The sequence below is a fragment of the Lotus japonicus genome, chromosome 1, assembly GCF_012489685.1.
Source record: "Lotus japonicus ecotype B-129 chromosome 1, LjGifu_v1.2".
NCBI classification, from domain to species: Eukaryota; Viridiplantae; Streptophyta; class Magnoliopsida; order Fabales; family Fabaceae; genus Lotus; species Lotus japonicus.
The window spans coordinates 23,901,384-23,908,118 of NC_080041.1; the positions used below are offsets into that span (position 1 = coordinate 23,901,384).

General features: G+C 35.2%; 1 non-coding gene across 1 annotated transcript; it reads left to right on the plus strand.

Annotated features, from left to right (window-relative positions):
- The first annotated feature begins 5,086 nt into the window (after positions 1-5,086).
- On the plus strand, positions 5,087-5,171 carry TRNAM-CAU (transfer RNA methionine (anticodon CAU)). Its single transcript is given in 2 exon segments — positions 5,087-5,124; positions 5,136-5,171. It is a non-coding gene; the product is annotated as a tRNA-Met (tRNA).
- The last annotated feature ends 1,564 nt before the right edge of the window (positions 5,172-6,735 follow it).

Below are 6,735 nucleotides of genomic sequence, written 5' to 3' on the forward strand. Positions count from 1 at the left end.
CAACTTTGTGGATCAACACCACCTCGCATCTAGAGCCATTCTTGGCCTTGCTCCACTAGAGACCGAGGAGAACCTCCTAGTTTACTTCAGGTAGAACTGTTTCCGGACATAAATCACATTATTTTAACTCATGCGCAATTTTAGTAGAGTCAACTCTATCTAAAATAAATTATGCTAACGCTAATCCAAACAAACATTTTGTGGACTAGCTCTTCTAAGGAGGGTTTTCCATATACAAGACTTGAGCTCGAGACCTAACTTGTAAGTTTTAAATCGCGGTCTACAACCGCAATTGTTGTCGCAACGTATATGTATTTGGACTCACTATTCAGCATCACGACCGCAATTGTTATTGCATCAACTTGCATTTGTCATCAATTTCGCAAGGGAGTCCCTATCGCAACTGTGATATGAAAAATCATTGATCTAGAGCTTGGCTTTAATGATCGATCATGAATCATATATGGTTTTTCTAATAACTTTTTGCTAGTGAGCCAACGATGAGCACAGAACAGAGGCACGAGCACCCACCCCACCACCCCGCAAAGAACAGTGCAGCAAACACAACACACACACACACAAAGGAAGATGCAGAAGGAGTCATTATCTAAATTGTTGCCAGCGTTAGGGACGAGGAGACAGCTATAAGGAGTAAGGACCCTGTGGTTTTTTATGTTAAAAAAAAAGCCCTGCAAACACAAGCGAGCCCCGTGAACTGGCAAGTCCTTTCCACCACGTGGGGTCCTATCAGAGAGTGTTGAACAAGAACAACTATGAGCTGGATTTCCATCTACTTGCTTTTATACTCAAGGGATTTTAGGACCAACATTGTCATTATAAGATCAACACCAACCTGGCCTTGATCAACCAATATCAGCCAATCAATGGCCCATTTAAGGATGCAGTGTTTCTCAGGACAACATACTTGTGTTTCCTAACCCATTAAGCTTTCACCATATAAAGCTCCCCTTCATATTCTTTTCTTATAGACTTTCACTTTGGGCTATCACATTTCATTTCTTCATCAGTTTTCATCTTTGCAGAAATTTTCCATGCCCCCCTCCTAACGGCTGCCCATGATAATTAACCAATAAGGGATTGTTTAGTATAATAAGTATGATGTTGGAACTAAAATCTCACATTTGATAGTTCGAAGGGACAATAATTTAAAGTATATAAGATCGGGTGTTATAAGTTCAACTGCCTTGAGGCATTTTTCAACCATACTACATGTTCATCCAGCCTAAGTGGACAGACCTAGGCAGAGGTTTAAGGGGGCAGTTGCCCCCAAGAGAGACACTAATTAATTGTCCTCATAGTATAGTACTAAAGAGTTGTTTTCATTCCCTAATTTTTGCATGCTGTTTCTTTTGACTAGTGATAATTAATTTTATTGAATGTGTTAAAATTTCACCTCTTTTTATCTATTTTGTCTGGTTGATTATGTTCCTAAGCCTAACACTCTTCCGAATTTATAAATATATTTAGGTTCGCACTTCTAAGTCCAACACTAGTCAACATAGATATAATGAATTTTAAAATTTACATTTTAGTGATTAATAAGGAGATGACACCATAATCTTTTAAATTAGAGAGACTATTAGAGAGCTACAATTACTATGGGACTCCATCTCTCCCTTGTTTAAAATAAAAGGTGAAGAAAGTGAAATCCCTTCCACCTCAAAGGGAAGAGGATCTTATCATGACCAAACTCCATGACTTCATGATATGTGCCCAATAACTCCAAATGTCACATTTTGGCTAATGGGATTCTAGCAACATTGTTACCTTTTTGTTACAAACTAGGATAAAGACCTTTCACAATCTAATCAGCTATAGAAAGTATCTTCCGTAATCATGTCTGAAAATTCATTACCTATTGAATAATTTGGATATTAGATTCAGCAAGATAGAGGAGAAAGCTGATTCTGATCCGATAAGTAGCATTGAGAATAGAAAGGCTAGCTAGTGCTCTCCTAGCAATTGAAGGTAATTTTTTCAATGATTGCAAGGCTAAATAACAAACGATAATGTTTTGTTTCCAGGTTGTTAAAATAAAGTTTAATTTTGATGCACCTACGGTACGGTGTAAAGTTTTTTTACACCGTCAACCAATCAGATTTCAAGGATGTGACATGTCAATTAAAAAAATTAAATGAAAAGAAAGATTTTCTCACATCTTGAAATCTGATTGGTTGATGGTGTAAAAAAACTTTACACCGTCGGTGCATCAAACTTTTTCTCGTTAAAATAATCCATGAGGGTTACTTAATCTCACTCTAATGAATCAATATAATTATTTATAAAAAAATAATAAATAAAATATAAAATTTTAGGTCATTTATCTTAAATATGATTGGTCCATCTAAGACTATGAGTTGTCTAACCTAAATTTTCAATGGGTCATTTAGATAACTCTTTTGTTTACACTCCACTAAGAGGAGGCACAATCACATGTAAACGTTCATCACCATATATCAGTTTGACTTTTTTCTTTAAGAGAAAATTAATGATTCCTTAACCTAAGTTAATTTACACATGTCAGAGCCAACTTGTCAATTAGGTCAAACCAGTCTAATATGATAGGAAGAATAAGAGAATAATGTAGTGTATGTGAGATGTCGTAACTATTCAAGTACTTAAAAATCAGGATTAACAAATATTTGGTGCACAAGCACAACTCATTTCAACCCTACAGTCCCACCCTTGTCTCTTGATATATAGTGACTTCCATAGTGCAGCAACATCAACATCATCATGAAGCATTTGAAAAGAATAAGAGAGGCATGCAGATCTAATTGATGGTGCCTCAATCTCATTTACCACTATTGGAAGTGGAAAGTGAAAAACAACCCTCTTTATATTTCTATGGTCATCAAAATTTCATGGATGAAGCTGCTCAAGTTATTCTTGGCTAGAAAACCATTATACACAGTTTGCTTGTTCTTTTGGCAGAACAAAAGTAAAAGGAAAAAATAAAATAAAAGCTGAATTATTGAGACATCATCCACGTTACCACCTTACCATCTCAATGGCCCTCTATTTCCTAGTCCCCAAAAGATCATGTACTGTCTTTCTAGCCAAAAAAGGAAAAGGGAAGAAAAAGATGTCATTTACTTCCGTATATACTCTTGTACAGTTGTTCTTCACTGAGTTGAGTTAATGTAGTTAGAAATCAAAACTATCACTCTATGAGAAAGCTATAAAATTGACTGAACCAATTTAGAAGGTCAAAACAAAAAAGAAAACTCATACCTTCATGGTTTGTTTCGCAGTTGTCCTGTCGCATGCATTCAATATAGTTTATTACTCATCCTTAATTTAAAGATAATTGTGCTATTTATTAAATAGGTAAGGAATAATTCTGCTCAAATCACTTAAGCGTGAAAAGAAGCCTCAGAGCTCAACATTAAGAGATGATCATCAATATCATCTACTTCAACATGTAGAGTAGACATTCTTTAGTGCTAAATTCTTTCTACCTCTATCATGAAATTGAACATAAAGTATATGCTTAAGAGTCAAATTTGACGAACAATACTTTATAGTTCTTAAGCTTAATTGTGCCTCAGAGCTCAACATTAAGAGATGTACTAGCATAATTGTGCTAGTTTATTACTCCTTCAATTGAAGATTGGAAAGGATTATCTCGATTGTTCTTGTGGGAATCTACCGAACAAATTAAGGGGAAATTACATGAACAAGGTCAATCGTTCAAGAAGAAATACATCTATAAGACTATGAGGCAGTGAAGTAACAAACCACTTAGTGATTTTCTTCCTCAATTCCATGTTGAAATTTTCGTAATACCGGTTTGGGATCAAAGAAAATCCTTGAATTGGTAACCAACTTTGTATTGAATGGGACATCATTTCATTCACTCTTAATAAACGTCTCCAACCAACATAACTAGAAATTTGAGCCTAAACGGAAGAATATAAGAATGCAATTTCTTCGCCCCAATAACATAAGCGAAAAGCTGATTACTACACGAGAAACTTCTATGACGAGAAGGTTTCAGAAGTAGGAAAATTTTCCTACCAGACAGAAGGAACCTTCAATAACTATTAAGAGGACTCTTGACATCCTTAAAGGAAAAATGGCATTAGTTGTGCAAAGAATTGTGATGACCAACTTATGCGCGTCTAAAATGGATGTTATTTTCCTTGTTTTTACCATAATTTTGTTCCTGATTGTTGCACTTTATATTCAGAACTCATGTGTTTTTAAGTTGAAGAATAAAAATTGACTGAATGGGGAAGGGTGACCTTTTGACACGCAATCATTTCTAGAAATACAACTATTGGAAATACGCTTTTTCATTAATTGCAACATTCTCGATTTAGACACGTGTGGCGGAATCAAAAGACTTTGAAAACTGAAATTCTAGAGAAAATGCTAAGTGATCATAAGACAATTTAAGACCATCTCAATAAAGGGAAACTCCTAACGAGATTATTGATATACCAATTTCATGTCATACTTTACATGTCAAGCGAGAAACAAATGTCTAGCAACCATGTGAGAACCACAAAGGCTTCACGAGATCAATTAGTTAAGGAACGTCTCCTCCTACGTAAGACCGATTAGTCAGACGTCGACTCATTTATTGACAATCACACAAGTTAAGGGTAACCATGATTTCAGAAGACCTTCTAGAAGGCATCAATTATGATGGACACCAAGCCTATAAATACATTTGTAGTGGTTCATTTATCTATGTATTACACATTATACTAAACTTTGAGTTCTTCTTAAACTTTGAGATTCTCTTTTTGTTTTCTCACTGACTTGAGCGTATAGAATTTAATCACACAATATCATTTTTTTGGAGCAAACTTAACAAAAACTTGTTTTTGTGTCTTACCCTTATCACAAAATTGTTTTGGTCAAAAAACTTAACACAATATAAAATGTGGGTTTTGTACATATCAAGCTACCATAGGAGAGGCCCAACAAGTGACCAGTTCAAGTTACACAATATGCGGGTTCCAATTGCGCATCTCCCAACACCCCAAAATAAAAAAGAGGGTGGGCCATATAATTTTAAAGTTTAAATTCGTAATATTGAATAATAGTTACAACTGGGGTGGTGGCGCAGTTGGCTAGCGCGTAGGTCTCATAGCTTCTGAGTAATCCTGAGGTCGAGAGTTCGAGCCTCTCTCACCCCATTTTTTTTTTCCCCTTTTTCAATGATTTTTTATTTTTTTGGTCAACCTTTATCAATGATTTGAATAATTTGTTGCAGGAATCAACATATTTATGGACAATGTGAATGGGTTTCCGAAGGCCCAGCCCAGATGCAGGAATAGTGGAACACGAAGACCCAGCCTTTTATTAAATGGTGAGGATAGATGTGGGAATGGTCTCTTTAGTTTTGCACCAAACTTGTTAAGTATTTTTGCCCAATTGAATTGACTCGCAAAGTTGTAACTTCCATCAAGGCCCAACATAATATTAAATCACATGCCCAGCCATAACAAACACCAGAAAGAAGAAGAAAATAGTACTATAACTTCACTCAATTTAAAGTGCTTGTTGGTTCATAAATAAGGCAGATGAAAATTAATTGATCACCATTGCATACCGTCGCAGTCAAAGAAGAACCTGTAACTAATTTTTCAGAGTTTGGCAGATTTAATTCTTCACATGATACCAAATTACCAATGTCACTTAGAATCTTACCCTATTATATTTAGACCTAGTTTCTTTTTAACAAAAATGGTAGAACCCTCCAAACTTGTACCTCCGTTCCTTATAGTTTTATGAAAATTAACAAAATTAATTATACTATTTAATATGTGTATTTCATTTTTTTCTTTACTGACAGTTAATTAGGAACCGATGTAATATTAATTTCCCGAGTTTTTGACTAATATTAGTTTCCCGAGTTTTTGACATGTTCAGTGTTAATTATGTGCAGTGTGCTTGCCCTGTTGGCCTGTTCGGGCCTTAATTCTAAGGAAAATTGAAAGTAGCAGGTTTTGAAGAGTGCGCCATTCAGAGATTATGAAAACGTTGTTTTAGTTATATGGTTCCCCTCCCCATGCTCGTGGATGAACCTGCATTCATTGATCCGATTCTTTCATCATGAAAACTTGATATGGATGGCACAATAGTCCCCATTTCGTATACCATTCTTGGATGCATTATACAACTTAGTTTTTTTTTTTTGACAGACTTATACAACTTAGTTACTACATATATATATATATATATGATTATGACATATAGGACAACAAGCAACACATGAATCATGTGATTCCATCCACAGGTGGACACCAAAACTCAGAACACACGCTCTCTGTCGGTCACATTCTTAAGAAGTTATCAGATAAAAGCAGAGATGCTCGAAATATCATTAGATTTCATCCAATTACTTGTTTTGATGAAAAGCAGGGTTGGTGTATGCATGTTATAAGAAAAGCACTTATTAGTGTAAATCTTGATTTTATTAGGGAGAGATGAGATTCCATATAGACTATGTTAGAAATAGTATTAGTTTTAATTAGAAAATAAATGCTATAAGAAAAAATGATGATTAGTGTCATTGAAAACCGACACTAATAAGGGAAAAACCAATGCTACAGCTGATTTAGCGTCAATGTCGGGCGGACGTTAAAAGGGTCGAAGTTTACTCATTGAGTTGACTTTAAAGTCGACGCTAAGTATTCACATCGGTTTGGCCGACACAACTCACTGGAGCTGTTGATTGACTCAAATTCGTAAAAAGCT